Raw genomic sequence first — 14,992 nt, 5'->3', positions numbered from 1 at the left:
CACACACACACACACATACTTATATCACTTTTGCTCAAACCTCCTACTGCCCAGAATACAACAACATTCAAGCAAAGAGAAGTGCTATTTTATTTTATTTTATTTTATTTTATTTTATCTTGGTGTGACCCATACATTTACTTATTTTATAACCTGACAATGTGTTTATTCTCCCCTGGCTGACATTGTAAGATTTCTTCAAAGAGCAGACTTTCTAACAACGTAGTTGCTAAGGATTGCCCATGTAGTCTACTCCAGCTCTTTACCTGCTATTACCTGCTATTTGGGGGCTGCAGTGGTGTCCTTCTCCCTGACAGGAGGCTGAGTCCAGCTCTAAGCTTTCCCTACCTCTGAGCTTCTCTAGCAAGAGTATGTTTCCATCTGCTACAAGGTTATACCCACAACTGCCTCAAAGCTGTACACTTTGGATGAATTTTCTCCAACAAATCTATTCCCCCCTTCCCTTCTGTCCTTCCTCTTCCCCTCACTTCCTTCAGTGTTGTTTTTCCCTGCTTCCTCACCACAACAAACCCTATAAGTAGTCTGGGATCCCCCTCTTGTCTTTAGCCACGCCAGCTGTCCTTCACCCGGCCCGCACTCTTAACTCTTCACCTGTGCCCTCCTGGACCTATACTGTCTAACTTCATGCCCACTTTAACTCATAATAATCCTTCTGCCCAAAGATATCACTTGTATAAATCTTTCCGACATTCGTTTCTGCTCTGTCTTGGCAAGGTTGAGCAGGAAGATCGTCTTGCCTTAGAAGGTGCTCGCCAAGCCTTGTTCCCAATTTTGGAGCTTTACGTGCAAGCTGACTGGATGGCGGGCTGAATATTGCAATGGGAGTTGGATCTTCTGCAACTCTAGATGAGGTTTGCTTGACCCTCAAAGGCAAATAAAATCTGCCTTACTCCTGAACTTAAGACCCATGAATTCCGGCCCAGGTGTTTTCCTTATTTATTTTGTTTTGATTCGGTTGTTGTTACAAATTACTTACAAAAATGAGGTTAAAAAAGAACAGCATTTAGAAACTACTTCTTAAGAGCAAAAAATGAAAAGGACTAACCAAAGTAACATCTCTGTCAGCTCAGCATGTCAGCTGACAACAGAACAGAGAAAATGTGCTGCATGGAAACAGTTACCTCCCTGCTGCTCGGTCCATGTGCCATCATGTGTGTTATCCGCTCTCACTCATGCCTTCACTTGTTCAGCTGCTATGGGACTGGCATTAGCGCGATGCAATGATCAGGGATGGCCAGGTCCCTAGAGTTCAGAAGTCTATTTTTCCAGACTGTGCCAGCTCATTTTCATCTGTTTATTTGCCATTTTTGGAAGGCATTATTTAAGTTTATTTAGAAGACTACAAAGAAGCATTTGGCTTCCACGGTTTAGGGCCAAATTCATGCCATGTTTATACATTTTTTATTACTGTCCTCTTGAATTCACGGTAACACTACGAAGTGAATTGCTTTTAAGCAATTATGCATCCAATGAAGCTAATGCTCTTGCTATTCATATCTTTTGCAAACAAGAAATAAGGACCAGTGAGCATGTAAAACAGACCATTTTTAGGAAAAGATTAGTACCTCATTAGAAAGCAGCTTGTGCTGTGGAGTATTAGAACATTCTTGCTCTCCACCAGATTAGGCAATCATGGAGTTAATTGCTCACTGGCTGTATGAGTTATTTCATTAGTTCTGAAGTCAGCTCATCAGTTGCAGTAATGATGAGAGTGGAAATCACTGAAGAAAAAAATACTACATCATCATTTTAAAAAATCAAAACAAATCAAAGCATCAAAAAACAATCTGTCTGTATTCCAGCAGCAGCTATGCAGCTTGTGTCAAAACACTGTGATGTACTGAGGTACACTGGTATTAGTCATAACACCTAACAATAACGGGAGACTCTGAGATAGAAGCAAGAGGCCACTGTCCCAAGAAATAATGTCAAGAAAAAAGAAGAAACACTTTACTGACATTATACATTATATATTTTGACAGAAAGTGGTTTGAAAAAAAATAAACGAAATAGAGCTCATGTTACTGCATTAAAGAGCTAACAGAATTTTATGCTCAGTGAGGACTAGGGGAACTATTGATTATATGTACAACTGAACAGTTAGTAAAATTCCAGAGGTGTCTCTCAGTCTCAGTCCTAAAACCAGAAGTCGACAGGGGCATATCTATCCTATTCCTATAAGTCATCCATCATTGTTATAGCCAGCAAGAAAAGAGCTTGCATGTTCCTCACTGTAGTTCCAGCTGAGCTATAGATTTAATGTTTGTATACTTCATGTACAGTACATAAATGTTATCAATGACTACTGGAATTTAAGAGGAAACTGAGCACTCTGCAAGAACAAAGCCCTAAATAATCATTTGTATTCTATTTGAGTAGGACCTGAAGCAGAAAGTTGGTTCACATTTGCTCATTGATTGCGTTACAATGCACAAAAAGAAGCAGTCAAAAATAGCAGAAATATTTTATTTCACATCTTTTTGGTTTAACCAGCAAATTAAACAAGAATAGCAAAGCCAATTTCCTTATCTTTAATGTCTGTGGTCCTTTCAAATTTTTTAAGAAATTGATCATGCCTTCACTTCCTTGAATTAAAGATTATTTTTGTCCTTGATGAAAGCAGTTAATGTTGCCAATTATTTCTTTTCAGGCATGCCTGAAGCATTTTAATGGGAAAAATTCATCCCGGTGACATTTTTAAGTAGTGGATTAATGCATTTTTAGTATAAAACCATCCTTTATATAGATTAAAGAAGCTGGGAAGTTGTTAATATTGCCAAATATTTAAGACATTTACTTCAATCTAAGGCACTAAAGCTAACAATTTAAGAGAAAAGATTAAGCAGATAAATTTTATTCTCTTAAAATTTGCAAATTATCCACACATCAATAAATTGTGTGAGGCATGTGTTGAAACAATAGAAATAATATATAGACATCTAATTTTTTATATATGAATACTTAAAAGACTATTTTAAATTAATGAATTTTGGGGACTAAGTAAGTTTCAGCTGATAACTCAGGTTTTTCAATGCAAAAACTATGATTGGACTAACCTGAAGGTATCAAAATTAAAGTTTTCAGCTTTTTGTTGTTGTTGTTAGCTGCATGGATTTATTGACAGCAGTGTTCTCATATCACAGAATCTGATTTTGATAAACTGACATTTTCTGAGAAAGGTATTCTGACAAATTGTTCCTCACAAACTCAAAAGCCGGTGTTTAAAGGAGTAAGGACCAGAGTCTGCCATTCATGATCCTTAAGGACAATCAGTTCCCAGAAATGACTAAATAGAGCAGCAATATTATTCCAGTGGGTCTCAGTTAACTGGAGTAAACTCTCATAATATTTATCTTTACGCAGTGTTCTTTGTTCCTAGACACAGTTCAAAGGAGCTAACAGAATAAAAGTTGCCTCCAGAGTGAGGAAGTGTACCAGAATTTGTAAAATACTGAGAGAAAAAAAAGATACTTTTTACAACAGAACTGGCACAAATTTCTGTGTTTGCTTAATAAGGTATGAGCAATTTTACAACAGGAGAGTGTTAGTACAGCTTTTCTGGGTAACCAGGGTATGAGTTAACAACCTATATCACCAAGAAGAACATACAGTGATAAGAAATTTAAACGCCCATAGTTAATTTACATGAGTCCAACTTGAAACTCCTGGAAGACCCTGAAAAACATCTGAAACATCCTCAAAAGCTCCAATGATTAATATACACACAACCTGAATTTTATATTAACATTTACCAATTCACTTAACTGTGAACGAAACATTACCTGTGAATTAGACATTCTGAAGCCCAGTCTAAATTATTCAGCTCCTTTCCACGTAACAATAATCTTTCTGAACATCTGGAAAGTACAGATGAAGAATAACAAAACTACTGAGGTGATGTTAAGTGATGAGCTGATACTTTTCTACTACTGTACAGTATGTGTGTGATGGACTTTGTGCAAGGAGCAGGTGAGTACCTTACAGAACTCCTTTGAAACAGTTACAGTCCATCCTGAGTAAAAAGGAAGACGATCTTGTCTACAAAGATCTATTCAGGTAAAACTCAGCTCACTACCAATATTTTCTATTAAAGACTAAACATAATGTCAAGGTCTATTTTCAAACAGGTAAAAAGGCAAACACCACCACCCCCCCCAACCTCCAAAATACAAACCAAAAAACCTTTTTTTTTTCCAACTAATTTACTTTCCCAGAAAAAGTCCACCATGACCCTTTGACTTTTACGGAGACCTATGGAAGAACAGTGACAATGTGGTGGTGGGTGGGGAAGTACTAGGATTTTTATCTTTTTTTTTTCTTTGGCTGGTTGGTTGGGAAAGATTCTAAGTGTGCTGGAGGTGTAATATTTTAGAGCAATATAATAACAGTGGTAACTGCAGGACAGGCAAGCAATCTTTAAATATTGAGTCACCCCTACCTTCCTGTGATATTAACTATCACACTAGGTGTTCACTTAAGATGCTGTAACTGATTTGCTACGTTAGAACAGAGGCAAAGAGGAACTGCCATGTGAGGCAGTAATTTTTGTCCTTCAGTTTTCTAAGATGTTAACACAGCTTCCTAATAATTGATGTAGATTAAGTTAAAATGTCTCCATTCAGATATGAATAAATAGACGAATTTAAAATGTTTACAGCATTGTAAAAACTAGTCATAGTACCTGTCAGCCATTACTCCTAAATGAATGATGACCACCTTGATTTAGTACTCTCTTTCACTCATACTCATTTCTCTCTTATGTGTGTGTCTCTTTCTCAAACACACAAATAGGCTCCAAACAGCACACTTGCTCTGATTCCTAAAGTTTGTTCTAATTTTAGGTATTTCAGGTAAGCAAAGAAAAAGATATTCTGTTTCTTTTGTCATGTTTTACGTTGGAAAGATTTGAAAGATGCTCAGTGTCTTTCTGCTGCCTTTTGCAGCACTCTGCAGATTACTTTCTGTCAAGTGTGTCTGACTTTTGCTAATAAATTCAGTGTTATTAAGGGAGATAGACACATGTGATCATGTATGCCTCATTTACATAAGAAACCAAGCTAAATATACTCTTGTTAAACATTAGGTATGAAGGATTATTTCTTATGAACGTCTCCACTCACTTATCTTGTTGTTTAGGCAAATCAGTGGAAAGACAAGGGAAAAGAAAGACGTGACAATAAATTAAGAGCTTAATCCTTTAAGTGGAAATAGTATGAAAATGGGGACAGGCAGACATGAATTAATTTTATTTTTTCTGTAACCAAAAATTCCACCCAAATTGTCTGACTGTTTTAGCCAGGCTTAAACTCTGTTTGACTGAGTAGCCTAGGTTCTGGGCCATGCTAATACAGTAGAGTTTTTTGACTCTAAGCATGATTACATATATATATATGTAATACCAGAGAACTCACATGTACCTGCAAAATATTTCATCTGGAAAAAGGACAGTTATTTTCTAGTAATTATAAAAGAGTTAAAAAGACAGAGAGTTAAGCGGAATACATTAACTGATGGTGTTAGTTTTACAGTGGTCACTTTTAAGAGGAGACAGACTTCTCTGGTCTCCAAGAATATTATTTAGCATAACTAAAAAGTTGCCTGGCAAAGCATCCCAGACCAATGTCTTTATCTCATTTCGTGTCAGTGGCTTGCAGATTTTTTATTTATTTATTTATTTTCTTGCAGATTCCAGATTGTCCAGTTTAGGATAAAAGCATCTATTTTCATGGCATGTGTTGTTTATATGTGAACTACGCTGGACATGATTATAAAAATGATTGTTGGCTGGCTACTGTCATGAAATAGTTACTGTTCTTTTTTGTTACTGCATTTTATCTGCATTCTTCTATTTATACACTCTGTCTAAATGCACGCCTCTATGGTTTCCTTACATTTTGCTGTTGCTCAGCTGGTAAAAGCACCACAATGCACGTTTCCAGGGGTACCGGCATCTGCCATGTCAAGCTGAGCTCAGTGGACTTTTAGCATGAATTTGGGTGCATCCACATTATAAACTTACTTTGTAGATAAGTTGGGTCCCAGCTGTTCTAACCTGCAAGATACATTCTTTTAGTACTCACTGACATTTTGAAATGACAGTTGATGTCAATTACTAATTCTGTGCTATTGCATGGTAATTTGGGCCAAAAACACAGAATGGTTGAGCTTGGCAAGTTACAATTGTTTAATCATGGAACTGTAGAATAATTTAGGTTGAAATAGACTTCTGGAGGTCCTCTGGCCCACAGCAGGACCAACTTGAATGTTGGATCTAGCTAGAAAGTTAGATCAGGTTATTCAGGACCTCGTCCAGCAGAATGTTGAGCCTCTTCAAGGAGATAATACAGGCTGTCATTACATTTTCCTAAGGTTGTCAGTCAGCTTCCTCTCTAGTTCCAGCAAGCCTGCTCAGTGAAGCTCCTTAGGTTTGAAGGATTTGGATGGTGTTTTGGAAGCATTTATTCCAAGAATGGACATATTCATGCAAATTCTTTAGTGCCAGGTTCACATGTAGGGCCTAGGCTACAAGCTGGCTGAAAGCCATGTAGCCATGGCAGAACATCACTGGAGTTTCCAAACCTTGCCAGGTTAGGTTAACCAAAGTACATGGCTCCTAGCCAGCTCAGAATGAGAGCAGAGCTGTCTCGTGTCTATCTGTAAAATGGACTTTATAGGCTGGATATCCCTAGCATGGCATATCTTATATAGGCTGGGTATCCCTAGTATGGGATATCTTATTTGCCTAAGGAGCCTGAAAGAGCCATCTGGTCCTTTTTGATCCTCATAGTTATTGTGATGAGAAACTCATTCAGGCAATTCTTCTGCAGCTGCAAAAAAGTGGTGAGACAGGCTGTATTTGGGAGAGAAGAAAAGATCTCAAATGCTGCTAAATATGTTTCAGGATAATGGCCTCAATAGCACATCTGATGAGTATTTAGAATAAGTGAATGCTGAATGCCTTATCAGTGCTAACACAGACAAAGGTTATCGGCATGTGCCACACATCAAACATTGATCTCACTGCAATTAATTTAAGTGAAAAATTGTCTCCATCAGCAAATGCTTTTGCACAACATCAAAGCCTGTTTCTTTGTTGTTCCTCTTCTTTTTAATGGGAAACTTTGACCTGTCCAAGCAAGTTAGAAATCTTTGTTTCTTTTAATTTATTAGAGTTTACCATGCTTAATAACTAACCTCCCAACCTTGCAGCCTGAATGTGGTAGAATTTTTAATTGATGTTTTCATAAATGACATTCTTTTTTCACCTTCTGGGATTATTTTTATAGAAATGTAAGTATTGTAATATAAATATGATCCAAATCACCTTCACCATATTAAGAGACATTTGACTGATTCTGGTTTTTACTATAAGATTACTCAAAGCCCATTTAAGAGAATGTTAATACTCACTGGAATTCTGAATATATGTGGTCATTGCTATTAGAAGGTACTTGTATCAAGGTTAGCTTCTGAGATACAACAGGAACACTTTGAAAAAATGACAGCAACTTAAATACCACATGCTGGTAGGGCCAGTGTGGGACTTTTCACAGACACTGAAGGAAAGAAACTCTCTTACAACAGAATAGAGGCAAAGTTCTGCCAGCAGGTTCTTGACACAAGTAGAAATGATGGGCCACCTTAGACATTTATTTAAAAGTATCAAGTACAAGATGTGTAAAATGAGGACAATAATTAGAACACAGGGTAACTGCATTGTGCTCAGAAAAGACCTGGGGCAAATTGTTTGGGCAATCATTATGGGCATAATAAATCAATTCTAGAGATCACCAGCACTGAACAAAATGTGGTCAAAGTTGCACTTGGCATTTTACCCTGCCCAAGTCACATCGTGGAACTGATTAATTGACTACAGTCAGTGTTACAGGGTTGACTACAGAAGGACGATGGGAAAAAGTGCAGTAAGTAACTTTGCTGAGCAGAAGTACAACTAGACAGTCCAGTTTTTTCCAGATTACCACACATTATGATTTCAACTTGTTTATAAATTATGCCAAAAGAATGGTTATTATAAATGAAAGTCTGGCAGACTTTTCTAAAGAGCAACACAAAAAATATGAATACAGGACCATCAGTAAAATTGTTATAAGGCATGCACAAATTATAGATATCACATGTAAAAATGCAGCACCCCTGTAATTGTTCTGATTACTTTAACAATAATTTCCAAAAGAAGATACACTCTTTGAAGAAATTTTTTTAAAATTGATTTTTCAGTATCTAACTGTTCAATACCTTTATTTATGCATTATCTGTTCAATACATTAAGATGTGCTCTGCATGAAGAGACTGATTATATGATAGTACTATAAACTAATATTCTATTTTCACAACATTCACTGGAAGAAGGAACCCTTCATTTATATTTACTTGCCTTTGCCTTAATTTGTAAGAAAACATACACAACCAACAAGGTGTACATGAGTAATACATACACTTATGTACAGTTTCTGAGGCTGACATATCATCAACCAAAACTATAAAATTATTGTTTGGTACATAAATTGATCCACTAGAAATTGTAGCCCAGGGAGGAGAATTAGCAACATGATGTTGTGATTGCTGGCTGACAATGACACACGTGAGTGGCTGAAATAATAGGTATCCCGCTGAAAAATAACCCACTTTGCTCTTGGAGATACATGTAAAAGCCTTTGGATAACCAGAGCACACAACAGTGAGAGTGGTACAGTACTTGTGGGACAATTTCTGACTGATTATTTGAAGAATTATAATTTTGGTAGAAAATAAATACTTTTTACAGTCTGCAATACTGTAGCTCCCTTGCATTCACAGCAGATACAGGGAGGGGAGCAGGTTATATAGAGAGCAAGGAAAGAGGTGAACAGGGCAAATGGGAAGAGTGATTTAAATACAGGCAGATATCTGAGTCCACTAATTACTCATCTAACAAGAAGAACAGTAACTGAAGTTTCCTTCATATTTCCATAGTTCTATAAACTTAGAAAGAGATCTCAATGTATCAGTTTTGTCCACTTTTCTGATTTTTCCCTATACCAAGTTTCAGAAGTCCTACATAAGGAACAGAGATTATATGTTTTTGCCCAGTGACTTTGTGTCTTTCACTAGTGCTCTGCCTGTTACAGAAATACTACCAAATCATTAACTACCTATATGGCACTTAGAATAAAAGTTACACATTTCTAGTATTGCTTGCTAGTATAGCCCATAGGAACTTGAGAGACAGTGTCTGCTCTGTAGTTACACCACCTCTCTCCAAATTTCTAGATCACAAATAAGAGCCAGTTTTGAAAGATTTACAGTAAGAGTCATAAGGCAGAGCTAAGTGGCAGAGCAATAGTTATCCAGATTTATATCAGAGCCTACAAATTGTAGAGCTACTAAAATCCTGTCAGGTCCTGACATACAAGTTATATGCTTTTGCATAAAATTAAAGCATCTGACTCATTTTCATAATGGCCCACAGCTTTTCTCTACCTCAAGCTTATATATCCTTAGAAGGCAAAATAGTGGTACACCTCAAAAGCAATAGCAGTAAAACATTTATTCCAAATGTGAGAGGAAGGTTGTCTGCCTTTCCAAACAACCGCATTTAATTACTTATAGCAACATATTGTAATCTTAATATGATACAAAAATTTAACAAAATCACCTGATGTTGCATTTGCAAATGAACATTTCCATGGAGAGGCACAAACTGGATTTATCTGGAGCAATATATGAGATTAATTCACCTAAAATCAGAGCTAGGATGAAATATATACTTTAAATATCAAATATAAAAAAGCAGAAAATATAAATATTTAAGGGTCTAATATTTCTGATAATTTCTCATGGAGAAATTTCCTTTCTTAAAGGAAAATATTTCCCAGTCATTTTGTCAATGAGCTATCTCTATAGAGCTGGGTATTAGCGCTCTTACATTAGTTTGCTTGGCTTTGGATACACTGCAATATTATGTATTACTAGCTTGAAAGTCTAATATAGTATAATGCTGTCCCACAGTACACAGTAGAGCAATATTTAAAGTGCATCGAATCTGAACCTATGAACACTAGCGACTGGTGACCCTAGTCTATGAAAATAACAAATATTTAACATTTCTAATAATGAAATAATTTAACAAACACAAAATATGTCTGTAATATTCTCGTGTACTATGTAAAATACAACAAGACAACCCAGCTTAGAATTCATTCTCGGCACTTTTTCCTTAAACCATTTTTTAACTGATTGGGAAAAGATTTTTGTCTTTTTTTGTGTGACGGCAGCATGCCATCCAGAGGCCAACCGAGCTCATTACAAGATTTGGTTGCTAGGGTTATACACAAGCCAGCCATCTTCTGGTCAACGTAAGGTTTGATCCCTATTTTGTCATTAGGAAATACATTTTTTCCTACAAGAAGACATGACTTTCGCCTGAGATAATATTTATGTCTTCCATGACTCTCAACATCTTTGAAGTTCTCTATACGACAGGACTGTTCAGTAAGGTAGCAAACAGTTGAGAGGAACAACTAATCCAAGAAGAGCACATGAGCAGAAGTTAGGCATTAGATAATTTTAATAAATTAAAGCAATTAGCTTCCTAAAATTCCCAGTTTCCTCTTCTACTTTCTGTCCTGTAAATCACAGCCATTGAATGTTATAAAGTGGGAGCACAATGTCATCTCAATTTTCAGTGGCAACAGCAGAAATTTTATGTATTGCTTTGAAATTCCTTAAGAGTTCATTCTCAAAGAAAAATCTGCAGACTCACTGAATATTTAAAAGTAAAACCAAACCAAACCAAACACACAAAAACTTTAATTTTATTGTTCCCAGATTATTTATCTAAGGTTCTAATATCACATGTCAAAGTAAAGAGTGTAATTCTGGGATGTTATTTCCTAGCCTACAGTGTATATTCATCATAATTAGACCTGAATATTTTCATCTTCTACTTAGGAAAAAAAGAAAAAATTAAATATTAACTTTCTTTTACTTCAACATGAGCTTAATTACACTTTTAAAATTGTTTATAACAAACCTTTCCCATTTTTCCTCCAAAAATAGCAGTCATATAAATGTTGACAAGATTTATGTTGCCTTACACTGCAATAAAATCATTGCTTGTGTATTATGTAATTATTTTTCATATTAAAAAAAATCATTATGACAAGGGTACATTAAAATACTAAATTCATATTTCAAAGATTAGAGAAAAGAACTCAGGAACTGAAAATAATTAATAATTGAATGAGAAAAGAAGAATAAAATTAATTCAGTGTTTTACTTCACAGAATGACAATAATAAGCTTGGTTCACCTTGATTATAAGCCCTAAATAAAGATTAAATACTTGACCTCTGTGATTAATTAGTTGTGTTCCCAAAATTGGAAAATTTATCCCCAAAGATTTTTTTGAGATGTGAAGGAACTTGACAGAAAAAGTTATGACCATGCACCAGTCAACTCCTACTCACAGACTTGTTGGGAATCATCAGGTTGTTTCTTTAACTACGGATTACAAGGTAGGTAATGATTAGCAATATAAGCGTAGAATAAACCAGCAAGGAGAGGCTTAGCTGGAATTCTCAGACATGATGCATAACTTCAGATGCTTCAGTTTCTGAAGAGGCAAGTCTTTCCTCAGAGTCAATAAGTGTACATTTAAGCTGAAAGCTGAGCTTGAGTCAAGGCTGTCTACATGCTCCACTTAATGCCCACATGGGCAGCAGCACCATCACGGACTCCAGAAATGTCCGTACACAGAGTACGGATGGTTTGCACAAAGCCAGGTTAAAATCAGCAGTATGTGAAGTTCCTGACCATTTGCTTGCTTAAGCCTTCCTGGTTTTTACTTCATAGGGTAGATGTAGCTAGAGAAGTTTGTTTACGCAAGGGCTCATAGGAAACAACATGTTTTGGGAACACACTTTGAAGTCTTTTTCAAATTTGCTGTTTGGACTTATTGGTTGGAAGCAGCAGGATAAAGTTGGGAGAGAGGTCCAGTTTCACTCTCCTGGCTCGCATGAATCTTTAGACACTCCATTCCTCTTCCGCAGAAAGTTGTAGAGAAAAGGTAGCTTTGAGAGGAATATGATTGTTTCTGGTAGAATAATGTAAAGTTCAAGAGTTTACTAGGAGCTGCCACATAGCACATTGTTTCTTTATGCTACAAGGAGCAGTGGCCCACAGTATTTATTTCTCCTTGAACAAGATGGGGATACCCTTGTAATCATAAGCCATTACAGACTTTACAAGCTATTTTCTCTGCAATATTTGAAGTTCTCCACTCTCTAGTACAGCAAGTTTTAAGCAGTGATGTGAAAGGAATCTAGATCATTGACTTACTTACATTAAGGTTAAAGTTTTTAAGACAGAAATATTTTTTTTTAAAAAGGTAGAATTGAAGAGAGGAAATATTTTATCTGTCTTGGGTAGGTAGCACTTATCTTGATAGGAAATCTATAGAGACTATGTTACATGGTTCATTATGCTGTAACAAATTCCTGAGCAAACACAAGAAGAAAATTTGATTATGGATACATTATTATTATTGCAAACTATGTTCAGTCATTACATTTTTCCCCTGTATGTTATTCTATGAACTGAAAGACTGTATTGTGAAAATATCACTGAGTTAAGCATAATTTATAACTTAATTAAACTGGTCTTCTGTAACTAAAACAAAATTAAAATTCAAGATATGTTATGTTAGATTTATTACACCAGTGATAATTAACCTCAATCAAGCATGATGCGTTGTAATTTAAGTACTAGGTTAATACTGCAGTTGTTTTAGTAAAAGCATAGAAAACATTTACCCCAATCACCAAATAACAAAATTCATATTCTAAAAATTCCACATTGTCCCTTTCTCTCTGAATATGATCAGTGTTTTTTTTATAATTCATCAGTATTCTTGCTGTCCCTTATTGTATTCCTGTCAACTTGCCTGGGTGAGAAAGAGAAAGCTAATACTTAAAAAAAAAACAAGCTCCTTTTCTAAAGAAAGTTCACCCTCTATAAAGAGTCCATGTGAAAAACAGATCCAAAGAAATATTGTTCTGAGATTATTTTAATAAAAAAAGTGGGATTTAAATTTGCAAATACCTTAGAAGGGCAGGAATGTGTTCCTGTGTTTAGTAATCTCTGGGTTATTGTAACTACTAAATTCAAACCATGTTTACTTCAGCACTCTTCCTCAGCCTTGCTTCCGCAAAGATTTATTCACCGGCTTAATTGTATACAGTACAAGTAATCATATGAAAGTAGATTTCAGTTTAATTATTCATTATGTATAAGGTTAAGGTTCTGACCGTCTTTTTGAAAGTTAGAATATAAATGTTAAAAAGTCTATTAATGAGCAGTAGAACAAAAGCGCTCTGGACCTCAAATGACCGTTTCTACAAATTTTACTATTTGGGGTTTCATGAGGACTTGTCTCCCACCCTTCAATGTTCATTTGAGTTCTCAGGCTGGTCAAATGGGCAAACCGCAACACATTCTGTATCTGGACAAGAACAAGGCATGGGAAACTTGGGGGCTGTGAAGAAAACATTAACAGGATCATGTTTTAGGCATGGACTAGAGCTATCCCCCAAAATGGTTGTTACGGATAATAGGGCAAAATGGTTTGGTATGCAACATGCACTACAAAAATTGAATCTGGATGCATTCTATGTCAGCCTGTACTTCCTATACACCATTGCAAATGATGTATCAGTCTTCATTTTTTTTAATAGCTGGTGGGTTTTTTTCCCCTATTCCTAATTGTACTGTTGATTACTTTAAGCAATATTAAGAAAACTGGAAGTTGCTTTATATGTGAGAGCTGAGCTGCTTCCAATTATGCAGAGAATGTCAGCTTTCTTTAGCAGGGTAATCAGTCTATAATGTTGCACTGAAACATTGACTTGCAATAAGATGCAGTTAATTAACTTGAAGCAGTATGAAAGTTCATGTTGAAGAGTCATTGGAACTGAATGAAAAAGTAAACTCAACTGAAAATCAAAAGATAAAAATGATCTTTTTATCCTATGTTTTGGTTTGCTCCAAAAATCCTAGTTCTCTTAGAAAATAACTCCTGAATGCTTTATTACTTTCTTTCAATATATTTTTTTCTGACTCTCTTCAGACTCTCTTTTTCTATTATTTTTGATCAGGTCAACTGTGCTTAAGACATTTTAATTGTTAATTTGAATCAGTTAGAGTACATCAAACGGAAATCTGTCAGTGAATCCCTGAATGCCACAGCACCTCAGCTTCTGTCTCATGTTTCTGGTCTCTTCTATGAACCAATATTTGCATTTGAAATGTATTTTCTGTGATGCATCAGTCTCCCCTTTGGTTGATCTAAATGCTAAATCGTGGCATTTCCATCAGGTAGCCTCATCTCCTGAGAACAAGAAACATACAAATTGACATCTCTGAATTTATCTTACAATTGGTAGAAAAATTTCAACAGGTCAAGTAAAGGTGAACAAAATTTTCTTTCTAGAAATTAAAAAAAAGTGTATTTGGCTTTGTATGCTTATGTGAAAATGGGCATTTTAATATTTGATGATTATATTATTATTATATTATTATATTACATATACCTGTCTCTACCTTCTTTACACCCTCCTTTCAGCTACTTATATACCCAAAAAACAGTACTCCAGGTGTGGTTTCATCAGTGCTGAGCAGAGGGGAAGGATCACTTTCCTCAACCTCCTGGCAACGCTCCTCTTAAAGCAGCCCAGAACACCATTAGCCTTTTTTTGCCGCAAGCATATATTGCTGGCTCGTGTTCAACATGGTGTCCACCACGAGCACCAGGGGCCTTTTCTGCAAAGCTGCTTTCCAGCTTGGTGGCCCCCAGTATGTACTAGTGCCTGGGGTTGTTCCTCCCCAGGTGCAGGACTTTGCACATCCCCTTGTTGAACTGCCATTCCTCCCAGTTTTGTGTGATCAGCAAATTTGCTGAGGGCACACTCTGCCCC

Source organism: Buteo buteo, chromosome 3 (assembly GCF_964188355.1).
Source record: "Buteo buteo chromosome 3, bButBut1.hap1.1, whole genome shotgun sequence".
In the NCBI taxonomy this organism is placed as follows: domain Eukaryota; kingdom Metazoa; phylum Chordata; class Aves; order Accipitriformes; family Accipitridae; genus Buteo; species Buteo buteo.
This window is presented reverse-complemented; position numbering follows the sequence as displayed.